We start from the raw sequence: 19,129 nt of genomic DNA on the forward strand, positions 1-19,129 counted from the left end.
GTACCTACCCATATATATTTATGGAGTGGAGTTTGCAACTGAAAAGAAAATTTGTGTTCCCAACAAGCTTGGTGTAGAACAGTTTTCACACATATATCTCTCAGAACTGAGCATGTGTACAGACGTTCGTTCAACTAGCACCAACGGAACGGGTTGCAGGAGAAACTTTTACTCTGGTTTCTCAGTCTGTTTCCTAGTGACGGTTTGAATTTCCTGCAGTTTTCACTGTAAAAGCGAGTTGGATCTAGTACCTCCCCCTATATATTCATGGATTGTATTTTGCAACTGAAAATAAGCATTGTGTTCCCAACAAGCTATGTGAAGGACGGCTTTCACACACAATTATCTCTCAGAATTGAGCATGTGGAGAGACGTTCATTCACCTAGCACCATGGTAACGGTTTGCAGGGGAAACTTTTACTCTGGTCTCTCAGTGTGTTACCTAGTGCCGTTTTGAAGTTCCTGCAGTTTTCACTTTAAAACCGATATGGTGCTAGTACCTCCGCATATATATTTATAGAGTAGATTTTGCAACTGAAAAGAAAGTTTGTGTTCTCCACATTCAATTTGAAGGACGGTTTTCACACATATATCTCTCAGAACTGAGCATGTGGAGAGACGATCGTTCAACTAACACCAAAGGAAAGGGTTGCAGGAGAAACTTTTACTCTGGATTCTCAGTCTGTTTCCTAGTGCCGGTTTGAATTTCCTGCAGTTTTCACAGTAAAACCGAGTAGGATATAGTACCTCCCCCTATATAAGCATGCGTTGGAGTATGGACCTGAATAGAAAACTTGTGTTCCCAACAAGCTAGGTCAAGTACGGCTTTCACACACACTTATCTCTCAGAACAAAGCTTGTGGAGAGATTTTCATTCATCTAGCACCAAGAAAAAGAATGCAGGAGAAAATTTTACTCTGGTATCTCAGCCTGTTTCCTAGTGCCTTTTTGAATTTCCTTCAGTTTTCACTGTAAAACCGTGTTGGAGCTACTACCTCCCCATATATATATATGGAGTGGAGTTTGCAACTGAAAAGAAATTTTGTGTTCCCAACAAGCTAGGTGAAGGACGGCTTTCACACACACTTATCACTCAGAACTGAGCATGTGGAGAGACGTTCGTTCATCTAGCACAAAGGGAACGGGTTGCAGGAGAAACTATTACTCTGGTTTCTCAGTCTGTTTCCTAGTTCCGGTTTGATGTTCCTGAAGTTTTCACTGTAAAACCGAGTTGGAGCTAGTACCTCCCCATATATATGTATGGAGTGGAGTTTGCAACTGAAAAGAAACTTGGTGTTCCCAAAAAGCTAAGTGAAGTACGGCTTTCACACACACTTATCTATCAGAACTGAGCTTGTGGAGAGACGTTCGTTCATCTAGAACCAAGGGAACGGTTTGCAGGGGAAAGTTTTACTCTGGTTTCTTAGTCTGTTTCCTAGTGCCGGTTTGAAGTTCCTGCAGTTTTCACTGTAAAACCGAGTTGGATCTCGAACCTACCCCTATATATGCAAGGAATGGAGTTTGCAACTGAAAATAAACATTGAGTTCCCATCAAGCTAGGTGAAGGACGGCTTTCACACACACTTATCTCTCAGAACTTAGCATGTGGAGAGACGTTCGTTCATCTAGCACCAAGGGATCGGGTTGCTGGAGAAACTTTTTCTCTGGTTTCTCAGTCTGTATCCTTGTGCCTGTTTGAAGTTCCTGCAGTTTTCACTGGAAAAACGAGTTTAATCTACTATCTACCCATATATATGCATGGAGTGGAGTTGGCAACTGAAAAGAAACTTTGTGTTCCCTACAAGCTAGGTGAAGGACAGCTATCACACACACTTATCTCTCAGAACTGAGCATGTGGAGAGACTTTCGTTCATTTAGGACAAAGGGAACTGGTTGCAGGAGAAACTTTTACTCTGGTTTCTCAGTCTGTTTCCTAGTGCCGGTTTGATGTTCCTGCAGTTTTCACTGTAAAACCGATTTGGAGCTAGTACCTCCCCTTATATATGTATGGATTGGAGTTTGCAACTTAAAAGAAATTATGTGTTCCCAACAAGCTAGGTGAAGGACAGCTTTCACACACACTTATCTCTCAGAACTTAGCATGTGGAGAGAAGTTCGTTCATCGAGCACAAAGGGAACTGGATGCAGGAGAAAATTTTACTCTGGTTTCTCAGTCTGTTTCCTAGCGCCGGTTTGATGTTCCTGCAGTTTTCACTGTAAAACCGAGTTGGAGCTAGTACCTACCCATATATATGTTTGGAAAGGAGTTTGCAACTTAAAAGAATCTTTGTGTTCCCAAAAAGCTAGTTGAATTATGGCTTTCACACACACTTATCTCTCAGAACTAAGATTGTGGAGAGACGTTCGTTCATCTAGCACAAAGGTAACGGGTTGAGGAGAAACTATTACACTGGGTTCTCAGTCTGTTTCCTAGTGCGGTTTGAAGTTCCTGCAGTTTTCACTGTAAAACGGAGTTGGAGCTAGTATCTACCCATATATATGTATGGAGTGGAGTTTGCAACTGAAGAGTAACTTTGTGTTCCCAACAATCTAGGTGAAGCACGGGTTTCACACACAATTATCTCTCAGAACTGAGCAAGTGGATAGACGATCGTTCATCTAGCACCAAGGGAACGGGTTGCAGGAGAAACTTATACTCTGGTTTCTCAGTCTGTTTCCTAGTGCCTGTTTGAAGTTCCTGCAGTTTTCACTGTAAAACAGAGTTGGAGCTAGTACCTCCCCAAATATATATATGGAGTGGAATTTGCAACTGAAAAGAAACTTTGTGTTCCCAACATTTTAGGTGAAGTTCGGCTTTCACACACACTTATCTCTCAGAAATGAGCATGTGGAGAGACGTTCGTTCATCTAGCACAAATGGAACGGGTTGCAGGAGAAACTTTTACTCTGGATTCTCAGTCTATTTCCTAGTGCCGGTTTGATGTTCCTGCAGTTTTCACTGTAAAACCGAGTTGGGGCTAGTACCTCACCCTATATATGCATGGAATGGAATTTGCAACTGAAAATATGCATTGTTTTCCCAACAAGAAATGTGAAGGACGGCTTTCGCACACACTTATCTCTCAGAACTGAGCATGTGGAAAGACGTTCGTTCACCTAGCACCAAGGGACCTGGTGGCAGGAGAAACTTTTCTCTGGTTTCTCAGTCTGTATCCTTGTGCCGGTTTGAAGTTCCTGCAGTTTTCACTTTAAAACAGATTTGGAGCTAGTACCTCTCAATTTATAATCATGGAGTGGTGTTTGCAACTGAAAATAATCATTGTGTTCCCAACAATCTATATGAAGGACGGCTTTCACACACAATTATCTCTCAGAACTGAGCATGTGGAGAGACATTCGTTCATCTAGCACCAAGGGAACGGGTTGCAGGGGAAACTTTTACTCTGGTTTCTCAGTCTGTTTCCTAGTGCCGTTTTGATGTTCCTGCATTTTTCACTGTAAAACCGAGTTGGAGCTAGTACCTCCCCGTATAAATATATGGAGTGGAGTTGGCAACTGAGAAGAAAATTTGTGTTCCCAACAAGCTAGGTGAAGGACGGCTTTCACACACACTTATCTCTCAGAACTATGCTTGTGAAAAGACTTTCGTTCATCTAGCAGCAAGGGAGTGGTTTGCAGGAGTAACTGTTACTCTGGTTTCTCAGTCTGTTTCCTAGTGCCGGTTTTAAGTTCCTGCAGTTTTCACTGTAAAACCGAGTTGGAGCTTGTACCTACCCATATATATTTATTGAGTGGAGTTTGCAACTGAAAAGAAACTTTGTGTTCCCCACATTCTAGTTGAAGGATGCTTTTCACACATATATCTCTCAGAACTGAGCATGTGGAGAGACGTCCGTTCAACTAGCACCAAAGAAAAGGTTGCAGGAGAAACTTTTACTCTGGATTCTCAGTCTGTTTCCTAGTGCCGGTTTGAATTTCCTGCAGTTTTCACTGTAAAACCGAGTAGGATCTAGTACCTCCCCCTATATATGCATGGGTTGGAGTTTGCAACTGAAAAGAAAACTTGTGTTCCCAACAAGCTAGTTGAAGGACGACTTTCACACACACTTATCTCTCAGAACTAAGCTTGTGGAGAGACTTTCGTTCATCAAGCACCAAGAAAAAGAAAGCAGGAGAAACTTTTACTCTGGTATCTCAGCCTGTTTCCTAGTGCCGTTTTGATATTCCTGTAGTTTTCACTGTAAAACCGTGTTGGAGCTACTACCTCCCCATATATATATATGGAGTGGAGTTTGCAACTGAAAAGAAATTTTGTGTTCCCAACAAGCAAGGTGAAGGACGGCTTTCACACACACTTATCACTCAGAACTGAGCATGGGGAGAGACGTTCGTTCATCTATCACAAAAGGAACAGGTTGCAGGAGAAACTATTACTCTGGTTTCTCAGTCTGTTTCCTAGTGCCGGTTTGATGTTCCTGCAGTTTTCACTGTAAAACCGAGTTGGAGCTAGTACCTCCCCATATATATGTATGGAGTGGAGTTTGCAACTGAAAAGAAACTTTGTGTTCCCAAAAAGCTAGGTGAAGTTCGGCTTTCACACACACTTACCTATCAGAACAGAGCATGTGGAGAGACGTTCGTTCATCTAGAACCAAGGGAACGGTTTGCAGGGGAAACTTTTCTCTGGTTTCTCAGTCTATATTCTAGGGCCGGTTTGAATTTTCTGAATTTTTCACTTAAAATCGATTTGGATCTAATACCTCCCCCTATATATGCATGGAATGGAGTATGCAACTCAAAATAAGCATTGTGTTCCCAACAAGCTATGTGAAGGACGGCTTTCACACACAATTATCTCTCAGAACTGAGCATGTGGAGAGACGTTCGTTCATCTAGCAACAAGGGAACGGGTTGCAGGGGAAAGTTTTACTCTGGTTTCTCAGTCTGTATCCTAGTGCCGGTTTGAAGTTCCTGCAGTTTTCACTGGAAAAACGAGTTTAAGCTTCTAACTACCCATATATATGTATGGAGTGGAGTTTGCAACTGAAAAGAAACTTTTTGTTCCCTACAAGCTAGGTGAAGGAAGGCTTTCACAAACAATTATCTCTCAGAACTGAGCATGTGGAGAGACGTTCGTTCACCTAGCACCAAGGGAAATGTTTGCAGGAGAAACTTTTACTCTGGTTTCTCAGTCTGTTTCCTAGTGCCGGTTTGAAGTTCCTGCAGTTTTCACTGTAAAAAGAGTTATTGCTAGTACCTCCCCCTATATATGCATGGAGTGGAGTTTGCAACTGAAAATAAGCATTGTGATCCCAACAATCTATTTGAAGGACGGCTTTCACACACAATTATGTATCAGAACTGAGCATGTGGAGAGACGTTCGTTCATCTAGCACAAAGGGAACGGGTTGCAGGAGAAACATTTACTCTGGATTCTCAGTCTGTTTCCTAGTGCCGGTTTGATGTTCCTGCAGTTTTCACTGTAAAACCGAGTTGGAGCTAGTACCTACCCATATATATGTTTGGAATGGAGTTTGCAACTTAAAAGAATCTTTGTGTTCCCAACATTCTAGGTGAAGGACGGCTTTCACACACACTTATCTCTCAGAACTGAGCATGTGGAGAGACGTTCGTTCACCTAGCACCAAGGGAACGGGTTGCAGGAGAAATTTTTACTCTGGTTCTCAGGCTGTTTCCTAGTGCCGGTTTGAAATTCCTGCAGTTTTCACTGTAAAACCGAGTTTGATCTAGTATCTCCCCCTATGTATGCATGGAGTGGAGTTTGCAACTGAAAATAAGCATTGTGTTCCCAACATTCTAGGTGAAGGACGGCTTTCACACACATTTATCTCTCAGATCTGAGCATGTGGAGAGACGTTCGTTCACCTAGCACCAAGGGAACGGGTTCCAGGAGAAATTTTTACTCTGGTTCTCAGGCTGTTTCCTAGTGCCGGATTGAAATTCCTGCAGTTTTCACTGTAAAACCGAGTTTGATCTAGTACCTCCCCCTATGTATGCATGGAGTGGAGTTTGCAACTGGAAATAAGCATTGTGTTCACAACAAGCTAGATTAAGGACGGCTTTCAGACACACTTATCTCTCAGAACTGAGCATGTGGAGAGACTTTCGTTCATCTAGCAGCAAGGGAGTGGGTTGCAGGATTAACAGTTACTCTGGTTTCTCAGTCTGTTTCCTAGTGCCGGTTTTAAGTTCCTGCAGTTTTCACTGTAAAACCGAGATGGAGCTTGTACCTACCCATATATATTTATGGAGTGGAGTTTGCAACTGAAAAGAAAATTTGTGTTCCCAACAAGCTAGGTGAAGAATATTTTTCACACATATATCTCTCAGAACTGAGCATGTGTAGAGACGTTCGTTCAACTAGCACCAACGGAACGGATTGCAGGAAAAACTTTTACTGTGGTTTCTCAGTCTGTTTCCTAGTGACGGTTTGAATTTCCTGCAGTTTTCACTGTAAAAGCGAGTTGGATCTAATACCTCCCCCTATATATGCATGGATTGTATTTTGCAACTGAAAATAAGCATTGTGTTCCCAACAAGCTATGTGAACGACGGCTTTCACAAACAATTATCTCTCAGAATTGAGCATGTGGAGAGACGTTCATTCACCTAGCAACAAGGTAACGGTTTGCAGGGGAAACTTTTACTCTGGTCTCTCAGTGTGTTTCCTAGTGCCGTTTTGATGTTCCTGCAGTTTTCACTTTAAAACCGAGTTGGAGCTAGTACCTCCCCAAATATATATATGGAGTGGGGTTTGCAACTGAAAAGAAACTTTGTGTTCCCAACATTTTAGGTGAAGTTCGGCTTTCACACACACTTATCTCTCAGAACTGAGCATGTGGAGAGACTTTCGTTCATCTAGCACCAAGGAAACTGGTTGCTGGAGAAACTTTTTCTCTGGTTTCTCAGTCTGTATCCTAGTGCCGGTTTGAAGTTCCTGCAGTTTTCACTGGAAAAACGAGTTTAAGCTACTACCTTCCCATATATATGTATGGAGTGGAGTTGGCAACTGAAAAGAAACTTTGTGTTCCCTACAAGCTAGGTGAAGAACAGCTATCACACACACTTATCTCTCAGAACTGAGCATGTGGAGAGACGTTCGTTCATCTAGCACCAAGGGAACTGGTTGCAGGAGAAACTTTTACTCTGGTTTCTCAGTCTGTTTCCTAGTGCCGGTTTGAAGTTCCTGCAGTTTTCACTGTAAAACAGAGTTGGAGCTAGTACCTCCCCAAATATATATATGGAGTGGAATTTGCAACTGAAAAGAAACTTTTTGTTCCCAACATTTTAGGTGAAGTTCGGCTTTCACACACACTTATCTCTCAGAACTGAGCCTGTGGAGAGACGTTCGTTCATCTAGCACAAATGGAACGGGTTGCAGGAGAAACTTTTACTCTGGATTCTCAGTCTATTTCCTAGTGCCGGTTTGATGTTCCTGCAGTTTGCACTGTAAAACCGAGTTGGAGCTAGTACCTCCCCAAATATGTATATGGAGTGGAATTTGCAACTGAAAAGAAACTTTGTGTTCCCAACAAGCAATGTGAAGGACGGCTTTCGCACACACTTATCTCTCAGAACTGAGCATGTGGAAAGACGTTCGTTCACCCAGCACCAAGGGACCAGGTGGCAGGAGAAACTTTTCTCTGGTTTCTCAGTCTGTTTCCTAGTGCCGGTTTGAAGTTCCTGCAGTTTTCACTTTAAAACAGGGTTGGAGCTAGTACCTCTCCATATATAAGCATGGAGTGGTGTTTGCAACTGAAAATAAGCATTGTGTTCCCAACAAGCTATATGAAGGACGACTTTCACACACAATTATCTCTCAGAACTGAGCATGTGGAGAGACGTTCGTTCATCTAGCACCAAGGGAACGGGTTGCAGGAGAAACCATTACTCTGGTTTCTCAGTCTGTTTCCTAGTGCCGTTTTGATGTTCCTGCAGTTTTCACTGTAAATCCGAGTTGGAGCTAGTACCTCCCTAAATATATATATGGAGTGGAGTTTGCAACTGAAAAGAAACTTTGTGTTCCCAACATTTTAGGTGAAGTTCGGCTTTCACACACACTTATCTCTCAGAACTGAGCATGTGGAGAGACGTTCGTTCATCTAGCATCAAGGGAACTGGTTGCTGGAGAAACTTTTTCTCTGGTTTCTCAGTCTGTATCCTAGTGCCGGTTTGAAGTTCCTGCAGTTTTCACTGGAAAAACGAGTTTAAGCTACTACCTACCCATATATATGTATGGAGTGGTGTTGGCAACTGAAAACAAACTTTGTGTTCCCTACAAGCTAGGTGAAGTACAGCTATCACACACAATTATCTCTCAGACCTTAGCATGTGGAGAGACTTTCGTTCATCTAGCACAAATGGAACGGGTTGCAGGAGAAACTTTTTCTCTGGATTCTCAGTCTATTTCCTAGTGCCGGTTTGATGTTCCTGCAGTTTTCACTGTAAAACCGAGTTGGAGCTTGTACCTCACCCTATATATGCATGGAGTGGAATTTGCAACTGAAAATAAGCATTGTGTTCCCAACAAGAAATGTGAAGGATGGCTTTCGCACACACTTATCTCTCAGAACTGAGCATGTGGAAAAACGTTCGTTCACCTAGCACCAAGGGACCGAGTGGCAGGAGAAACTTTTCTCTGGTTTGTCAGTCTGTTTCCTAGTGCCGGTTTGATGTTCCTGCAGTTTTCACTTTAAAACAGTGTTGGAGCTAGTACCTCTCCATATATAAGCATGGAGTGGTGTTTGCAACTGAAAATAAGCATTGTGTTCCCAACAAGCTAGGTGAAGGACGGCTTTCACACACACTTATATCTCAGAACTAAGCTTGTGGAGAGACGTTCTTTCATCTAGTACCAAGGGAGCGGGTTGCAGGAGAAACTTTACTCTGGTTTCTCAGTCAGTTTCCTAGTGCCATTTTGAAGTTCCTGCAGTTTTCACTGTAAAACAGATTTGGAGCTAGTACCTCCCCATATGTATGTATGGAGTGGAGTTAGCAACTGAAAAGAAACTTTGTGTTCCCAACAAGATAGGTGTAGTACGCCTTTCACACACAGTTATATCTCTGAACAGACCATGTGGAGAGACTTTCGTTCATCTAGCACCAAGGGAACGGGTTGCAGGAAAAACTTTTACTCTGGGATCTCAAACTTTTTCCTCGTGCCGTGTTCATTTTCCTGCAGTTTTAACTGGAAAACCGTGTTGGAGCTAGTATCAACCCATATACATGTATGGAGAGGAGTTTGCATCTGAAAAGAAATTTTGTGTTCCCAACAAGCTAGTTGAAGTACGGCTTTCACACACATATTTCTCTCAGAACTGAGCATGTGGAGAGACGTTCATTCATCTAGCACAAATGGAACGGGTTGCAGGAGAAACTTTTACTCTGGTTTCTCAGTCTGTTTCCCTTGCCGGTTAGAAGTTCCTGCACTTTTCAGTGTAAAACAGATTTGGAGCTAGAACCTACCCATATATATGTATGGAGTGGAGTTTGCAACTGAAAAGAAACTTTGTGTTCCCAACAAGCTAGGTGAAGGACGGCTTTCACACACACTTATCTCTCAGAACTAATCATTTGGAGAGACTTTCATTTATCGAGCACCAAGGGAACGCTTTGCAGGAGAAACTTTTACACTGGTTTCTCAGTCTGTTTCCTAGTGCCGGTTAGATGATTCTGCAGTTTTCACTGTAAAACCGAGTTGGAGCTAGTACCTCCCCTTATATATGTATGGAATGGAGTTTGCAACTGAGAACAAACTTTGTGTTCCCAACATTTTAGGTGAAGTTCGGCTTTCACACACACTTATCTCTCAGAACTGAGCATGTGGAGAGACGTTCGTTCATCTAGCACCAAGGAAACTGGTTGCTGGAGAAACTTTTTCTCTGGTTTCTCAGTCTGTATCCTAGTGCCGGTTTGAAGTTCCTGCAGTTTTCACTGGAAAAACGAGTTTAAGCTGCTACCTACCCATATATATGTATGGAGTGGAGTTGGCAACTGAAAAGAAACTTTGTGTTCCCTACAAGCTATGTGAAGAGCAGCTATCACACACACTTATCTCTCAGAACTGAGCATGTGGAGAGACGTTCGTTCATCTAGCACCAAGGGAACTGGTTGCAGGAGAAACTTTTACTCTGGTTTCTCAGTCTGTTTCCTAGTGCCGGTTTGAAATTCCTGCAGTTTTCACTGTAAAACAGAGTTGGACCTAGTACCTCCCCAAATAAATATATGGAGTGGAATTTGCAACTGAAAAGAAACTTTGTGTTCCCAACATTTTAGGTGAAGTTCGGCTTTCACACACACTTATCTCTCAGAACTGAGCATGTGGAGAGACGTTCGTTCATCTAGCACAAATGGAACGGGTTGCAGGAGAAACTTTTACTCTGGATTCTCAGTCTATTTCCTAGTGCCGGTTTGATGTTCCTGCAGTTTGCACTGTAAAACCGAGTTGGAGCTAGTACCTCCCCAAATATGTATATGGAGTGGAATTTGCAACTGAAAAGAAACTTTGTGTTCCCAACTAGCAATGTGAAGGACGGCTTTCGCACACACTTATCTCTCAGAACTGAGCATGTGGAAAGACGTTCGTTCACCCAGCACCAAAGGACCGGGTGGCAGGAGAAACTTTTCTCTGGTTTCTCAGTCTGTTTCCTAGTGCCGGTTTGAAGTTCCTGCAGTTTTCACTTTAAAACAGAGTTGGAGCTAGTACCTCTCCATATATAAGCATGGAGTGGTGTTTGCAACTGAAAATAAGCATTGTGTTCCCAACAAGCTATATGAAGGACGACTTTCACACACAATTATCTCTCAGAACTGAGCATGTGGAGAGACGTTCGTTCATCTAGCACCAAGGGAACGGGTTGCAGGAGAAACTTTTACTCTGGTTTCTCAGTCTGTTTCCTAGTGCCGTTTTGATGTTCCTGCATTTTTCACTGTAAAACCGAGTTGGAGCTATTACCTCCCTAAATATATATATGGAGTGGAGTTTGCAACTGAAAAGAAACTTTGTGTTCCCAACATTTTAGGTGAAGTTCGGCTTTCACACACACTTATCTCTCAGAACTGAGCATGTGGAGAGACGTTCGTTCATCTAGCACCAAGGGAAATGGTTGCTGGAGAAACTTTTTCTCTGGTTTCACAGTCTGTATCCTAGTGCCGGTTTGAAGTTCCTGCAGTTTTCACTGGAAAAAGAGTTATTGCTAGTACCTCCCCCTATATATGCATGGAGTGGAGTTTGCAACTGAAAATAAGCATTGTGTTCCCAACAATCTATTTGAAGGACGGCTTTCACACACAATGATGTATCAGAACTGAGCATGTGGAGAGACGTTCTTTCATCTAGCACAAAGGGAACGGGTTGCAGGAGAAACTTTTACTCTGGATTCTCAGTCTGTTTCCTAGTGCCGGTTTGATGTTCCTGCAGTTTTCACTGTAAAACCGAGTTGGAGCTAGTACCTCCCCAAATATATATATGGAGTGGATTTTGCAACTGAAAAGAAACTTTGTGTTCCCAACATTTTAGGTGAAGTTCGGCTTTCACACACACTTATCTCTCAGAACTGAGCATGTGGAGAGACGTTCGTTCATCTAGCACCAAGGGAACTGGTTGCTGGAGAAACTTTTTCTCTGGTTTCTCAGTCTGTATCCTAGTGCCGGTTTGAAGTTCCTGCAGTTTTCACTGGAAAAACGAGTTTAAGCTACTACCTACCCATATATATGTATGGAGTGGAGTTGGCAACTGAAAACAAACTTTGTGTTCCCTACAAGCTAGGTGAAGGACAGCTATCACACACAATTATCTCTCAGAACTTTGCATGTGGAGAGACGTACTTTCATCTAGCACAAATGGAACGGGTTGCAGGAGAAACTTTTACTCTGGATTCTCAGTCTATTTCCTAGTGCCGGTTTGATGATCCTGCAGTTTTCACTGTAAAACCGAGTTGGAGCTAGTACCTCACCCTATATATGCATGGTGTGGAATTTGCAACTGAAAATAAGCATTGTGTTCCCAACAAGAAATGTGAAGGACGGCTTTCGCACACACTTATCTCTCAGAACTGTGCATGTGGAAAGACGTTCGTTCACCTAGCACCAAGGGACCGGGTGGCAGGAGAAATTTTTCTCTGGTTTGTCAGTTTGTTTCCTAGTGCCGGTTTGATGTTCCTGCAGTTTTCAATTTAAAACAGAGTTGGAGCTAGTACCTCTCCATATATAAGCATGGAGTGGTGTTTGCAACTGAAAATAAGCATTGTGTTCCCAACAAGCTAGGTGAAGGACGGCTTTCACACACACTTATATCTCAGAACTAAGCTTGTGGAGAGACGATCTTTCATCTAGTACCAAGGGAGCGGGTTTCAGGAGAATCTTTACTCTGGTTTCTCAGTCAGTTTCCTAGTGCCATTTTGAAGTTCCTGCAGTTTTCACTGTAAAACAGATTTGGAGCTAGTACCTCCCCATAAGTATGTATGGAGTGGAGTTAGCAACTGAAAAGAAACTTTGTGTTCCCAACAAGATAGGTGTAGTACGCCTTTCACACACACTTATATCTCTGAACAGACCATGTGGAGAGACTTTCGTTCATCTAGCTCCAAGGGAACGGGTTGCAGGAAAAACTTTTTCTCTGGGATCTCAAACTTTTTCCTCGTGCCGTGTTCATTTTCCTGCAGTTTTAACTGGAAAACGGTGTTGGAGCTAGTATCAACCCATATACATGTATGGAGAGGAGTTTGCATCTGAAAAGAAACTTTGTGTTCCCAACAAGCTAGTTGAAGTACGGCTTTCACACACATATTTCTCTCAGAACTGAGCATGTGGAGAGACGTTCATTCATCTAGCACAAATGGAACGGGTTGCAGGAGAAACTTTTACTCTGGTTTCTCAGTCTGTTTCCTAGTGCCGGTTAGAAGTTCCTGCAGTTTTCAGTGTAAAAGCGATTTGGAGCTAGAACCTACCCATATATATGTATGGAGTGGAGTTTGCAACTGAAAAGAAACTTTGTGTTCCCAACAAGCTAGGTGAAGGACGGCTTTCACACACACTTATCTCTCAGAACTGAGCATGTGGAGAGACGTTCGTTCAGCGAGCACCAAGGGAACGGTTTGCAGGAGAAACTTTTACTCTGGTTTCTCAGTCTGTTTCCTAGTGCCCGTTTGAATTTCCTGCAGTTTTCACTGGAAACCCGAGTTGGAGCTAGTACCTCACCATATATATGTATGGATTGTGGTTTGCAACTGAAAAAAACTTTGTGTTCCCAACAAGCTAGTTGAAGTACGGCTTTCAGACACACTTATCTCTCAGAACTGAGCACGTGGAGAGAAGTTTGTTCATTTAGCACAAAGGGAACGGGTTACAGGAGAAACTTTTACTCTGGATTCTCAGTCTGTTTCCTAGTGCCGGTTTGATTTTACTGCAGTTTTCACTGTAAAACCGAGTTGGAGCTAGTACCTCCCGATATATATGTATGGAGTGGGATTTGCAACTGAAAAGAAACTTTGTGTTCCCAACAAGCTAGGTGAAGGACGGCTTTCACACACACTTATATCTCAGAACTAAGCTTGTGGAGAGACGATCGTTCATCTAGTACCAAGGCAGCGTGTTGCAGGAGAAACTTTTACTCTGGTTTCTCAGTCAGTTTCCTAGTGCCATTTTGAAGTTCCTGAAGTTTTCACTGTAAAACAAATTTGGAGCTAGTACCTCCCCATATGTGTGTATGGGGCGGAGTTTGCCACTGAAAAGAAACTTTGTGTTCCCAACAAGCTAGTTGAAGGACGCCTTTCACACAAACTTATATCTCTGAACAGACCATGTGGAGAGACTTTCGTTCATCTAGCACCAAGGGAACGGTTTGCAGGAAAAACTTTTACTCTGAGTTCTCAAACTTTTTCCTACTGCCGTGTTGATTTTCCTGCAGATTTAAATGGAAAACCGTGTTGGAGCTAGTATCAACCCATATATATGTATGGAGTGGAGTTTGCATCTGAAAAGAAACTTTGTTTTCCCAACAAGCTAGTTGAAGTACGGCTTTCACACACATATTTCTCTCAGAACTGAGCATGTGGAGGGACGTTCGTTCATCTAGCACAAAGGGAACGGGTTGCAGGAGAAACTTTTACTCTGGTTTCTCAGTCTGTTTCCTAGTGCCGATTTGATGATCCTGCAGTTTTCACTGTAAAACCGAGTTGGAGCTAGTACCTCCCTATATGTATGTATGGAGTGGAGTTTGCAACTGAAAAGAATCTTTGTATTCCCAACAACCTAGGTGAATTACGGCTTTCACTCACACTTATCTCTCAGAACTGAGCATGTGAAGAGACGTTTGTTCACCTAGCACCAAGGGAACTGTTTGCAGGAGAAACTTTTACTCTGGGTTCTCAGTCTGTTTCCTAGTTCCGGTTTGATTTCCTGCAGTTTTCACTGTAAAACCGAGTTGGAGCTAGTACCTCCCCCTATTTATGTATGGAGTGGAGTTTGCAAATGAAAATAAACATTGTGTTCCCAACAAGCTAGGTGAAAGACGGCTTTCACACACAATTAACTATCAGAACTGAGTATGTGGAGAGACTTTCGTTCACCTAGCACAAAGGGAACGGGTTGCATGGGAATCTTTTACTCTGGTTTCTCACTCTTTTTCCTAGTCCCGGTTTGATGTTCCTGCAGTTTTCACTGTAAAACCGTGTTGGAGCTACTACCTCCCCATATATATATATGGAGTGGAGTTTGCAACTTAAAAGAAATTTTGTGTTCCCAACAAGCTAGGTGAAGGACGGCTTTCACACACACTTATCACTCAGAACTGAGGATGTGGAGAGACGCTCGTTCATCTAGCACAAAAGGAACGGGTTGCAGGAGAAACTATTACTCTGGTTTCTCAGTCTGTTTCCTAGTGCCGGTTTGATGTTCCTGCAGTTTTCACTGTAAAACCGAGTTGGAGCTAGTACCTCCAAATATATATGTATGGAGTGGAGTTTGCAACTGAAAAGAAACTTTGTGTTCCCAAAAAGCTAGGTGAAGTACGGCTTTCACACACACTTATCTATCAGAACAGAGCATGTGGAGAGACGTTCGTTCATCTAGAACCAAGGGAACGGTTTGCAGGGGAAACTTTTACTCTGGTTTCTCAGTCTGTTTTTTAGGGCCGGTTTGAATTTTCTGAATTTTTCACTGTAAAACCAATTTGGATCTAATACCTCCCCCTATATATGCATGGAATGGAGTATGCAACTCAAAATAAGCATTGTGTTCCCAACAAGCTATGTGAAGGACGGCTTTCACACACACTTATCTCTCAGAACTGAGCATGTGGAGAGACGTTCGTTCATCTAGCAACAAGGGAACGGGTTGCAGGGGAAAGTTTTACTCTGGTTTCTCAGTCTGTTTCCTACTGCCAGTTTGAAGTTCCTGCAGTTTTCATTGTAAAACCGAGTTGGATCTCGAACCAACCCCTATATATGCAAGGAATGGAGTTTGCAACTGAAAATAAACATTGTGTTCCCATCAAGCTAGGTGAAGGACGGCTTTCACACACACTTATATCTCAGAACTGAGCATGTGGAGAGACGTTCGTTCATCTAGCACCAAGGGAACGGGCTGCAGGAGAAACTTTTATTCTGGTTTCTCAGTATGTTTCCTTGTGCCGGTTTGAATTTCCTGCAGGTTTCACTGAAAAACCGAGTTGGAGCTAGTACCTCCCCAAATATATATATGGAGTGGAGTTTGCAACTGAAAAGAAACTTTGTTTTCCCAACATTTTAGGTGAAGTTCAGCTTTCACACACACTTATCTCTCAGAACTGAGCATGTGGAGAGACGTTCGTTCATCTAGCACCAAGGAACGTGTTGCTGGAGAAACTTTTTCTGTGGTTTCTCAGTCTGTATCCTAGTGCCGGTTTGAAGTTCCTGCAGTTTTCACTGGAAAAACGAGTTTAAGCTTCTACCTACCCATATATATGTATGGAGTGGAGTTAGCAACTGAAAAGAAACTTTGTGTTCCCTACAAGCTAGGTGAAGGACGGCTTTCACAAACAATTATCTCTCAGAACTGAGCATGTGGAGAGACGTTCGTTCATCTAGCAGCAAGGGAGTGGGTTGCAGGATTACCAGTTACTCTGGATTCTCAGTCTGTTTCTTAGTGCCGGTTTTAAGTTCCTGCAGTTTTCACTGTAAAACCGAGTTGGAGCTTGTACCTACCCATATATATTTATGGAGTGGAGTTTGCAACTGAAAAGAAAATTTGTGTTCCCAACAAGCTAGGTGAAGAACATTTTTCACACATATATCTCTCAGAACTGAGCATGTGTAGAGAAGTTCGTTCAACTAGCACCAACGGAACGGATTGCAGGAGAAACTTTTACTCTGGTTTCTCAGTCTGTTTCCGAGTGACGGTTTGAATTTCCTGCAGTTTTCACTGTAAAAGCGAGTTGGATCTAGTACCTCCCCCTATATATGCATGGATTGTATATTGCAACTGAAAATAAGCATTGTGTTCCCAACAAGCTATGTGAACGACGGCTTTCACACACAATTATCTCTCAGAATTGAGCATGTGGAGAGACGTTCGTTCATCTAGCACCAAGGAACGGGTTGCTGGAGAAACTTTTTCTCTGGTTTCTCAGTCTGTATCCTAGTGCCGGTTTGAAGTTCCTGCAGTTTTCACTGGAAAAACGAGTTTAAGCTTCTACCTACCCATATATATTTATGGAGTGGTGTTTGCAACTGAAAAGAAACTTTGTGATCCCTACAAGCTAGGTGAAGGACGGCTTTCACAAACAATTATTTCTCAGAACTGAGCATGTGGAGAGACGTTCGTTCACCTAGCACCAAGGGAACTGTTTCCAGGAGAAACTTTTACTCCGGTTTCTCAGTCTGTTTCCTAGTGCCGGTTTGAAGTTCCTGCAGTTTTCACTGTAAAAAGAGTTATTGCTAGTACCTCCCCCTATATATGCATGGACTGGAGTTTGCAACTGAAAATAAGCATTGTGTTCCCAACAATCTATTTGAAGGACGGCTTTCACACACAATTATGTATCAGAACTGAGCATGTGGAGAGACGTTCGTTCATCTAGCACAAAGGGAACGGGTTGCAGGAGAAACATTTACTCTGGATTCTCAGTCTGTTTCCTAGTGCCGGTTTGATGTTCCTGCAGTTTTCACTGTAAAACCGAGTTGGAGCTAGTACCTACCCATATATATGTTTGGAATGGATTTTGCAACTTAAAAGAAACTTTGGTTCCCAACATTCTAGGTGAAGAACGGCTTTCACACACACTTATCTCTCAGAACTGAGCATGTGGAGAGACGTTCGTTCACCTAGCACCAAGGGAACGGGTTGCAGGAGAAATTTTTACTCTGGTTCTCAGGCTGTTTCTTAGTGCCGTTTTGAAATTCCTGCAGTTTTCACTGTAAAACCGAGTTTGATCTAGTACCTCCCCCTATGTATGCATGGAGTGGAGTTTGCAACTGAAAATAAGCATTGTGTTCCCAACATTCTAGGTGAAGGACGGCTTTCACACACACTTATCTCTCAGAACTGAGCATGTGGAGAGACTTTCGTTCACCTAGCACCAAGGGAACGGGTTGCAGGAGAAATTTTTACTCTGGTTCTCAGGCTGTTTCCTAGTGCCAGTTTGAAATTCCTGCAGTTTTCACTGTAAAACCGAGTTTGATCTAGTACCTCCCCCTATGTATGCATGGAGTGGAGTTTGCAACTGAAAATAAGCATTGTGTTCCCAACAAGCTAGGTTAAGGACGGCTTTCAGACACACTTATCTCTCAGAACTGAGCATGTGGAGAGACTTTCGTTCATCTAGCAGCAAGGGAGTGGGTTGCAGGATTAACAGTTACTCTGGTTTCTCAGTCTGTTTCCTATTGCCGGTTTTAAGTTCCTGCAGTTTTCACTGTAAAACCGAGTTGGAGCTTGTACCTACGCATATATATTTATGGAGTGGAGTTTGCAACTGAAAAGAAAATTTGTGTTCCCAACAACCTAGGTGAAGAACATTTTTCACACATATATCTCTCAGAACTGAGCATGTGTAGAGACGTTCGTTCAACTAGCACCAACGGAACGGATTGCAGGAGAAACTTTTACTCTGGTTTCTCAGTCTGTTTCCTAGTGACGGTTTGAATTTCCTGCAGTTTTCACTGTAAAAGCGAGTTGGATCTAGTACCTCCCCCTATATATGCATGGATTGTATTTTGCAACTGAAAATAAGCATTGTGTTCCCAACAAGCTATGTGAACGACGGCTTTCACACACAATTATCTCTCAGAATTGAGCATGTGGAGAGACGTTCATTCACCTAGCACCAAGGTAACGGTTTGCAGGGGATACTTTTACTCTGGTCTCTCAGTGTGTTTCCTAGTGCCGTTTTGATGTTCCTGCAGTTTTCACTTTAAAACCGAGTTGGAGCTAGTACCTCCCCAAATATATATATGGAGTGGGGTTTGCAACTGAAAAGAAACTTTGTGTTCCCAACATTTTAGGTGAAGTTCGGCTTTCACACACACTTATCTCTCAGAACTGAGCATGTGGAGAGACGTTCGTTCATCTAGCACCAAGGAAACTGGTTGCTGGAGAAACTTTTTCTCTGGTTTCTCAGTCTGTATCCTAGTGCCGGTTTGAAGTTCCTGCAGTTTTCACTGGAAAAACGAGTTTAAGCTACTACCTACCCATATATATGTATGGAGCGGAGTTGGCAACTGAAAAGAAACTTTGTGTTCCCTACAAGCTAGGTGAAGAACAGCTATCACACACACTTATCTCTCAGAACTGAGCATGTGGAGAGACGTTCGTTCATCTAGCACCAAGGGAACTGGTTGCAGGAGAAACTTTTACTCTGGTTTCTCAGTCTGTTTCCTAGTGCCGGTTTGAAGTTCCTGCAGTTTTCACTGTAAAACAGATTTGGAGCTAGTACCTCCCCAAATATATATATGGAGTGGAATTTGCAACTGAAAAGAAACTTTGTGTTCCCAACATTTTAGGTGAAGTTCGGCTTTCACACACACTTATCTCTCAGAACTGAGCATTTGGAGAGAGGTTCGTTCATCTAGCACAAATGGAACGGGTTGCAGGAGAAACTTTTACTCTGGATTCTCAGTCTATTTCCTAGTGCCGGTTTGATGTTCCTGCAGTTTGCACTGTAAAACCGAGTTGG

This window comes from Camelus bactrianus, unplaced genomic scaffold (genome assembly GCF_048773025.1).
Source record: "Camelus bactrianus isolate YW-2024 breed Bactrian camel unplaced genomic scaffold, ASM4877302v1 HiC_scaffold_41, whole genome shotgun sequence".
NCBI lineage: Eukaryota > Metazoa > Chordata > Mammalia > Artiodactyla > Camelidae > Camelus > Camelus bactrianus.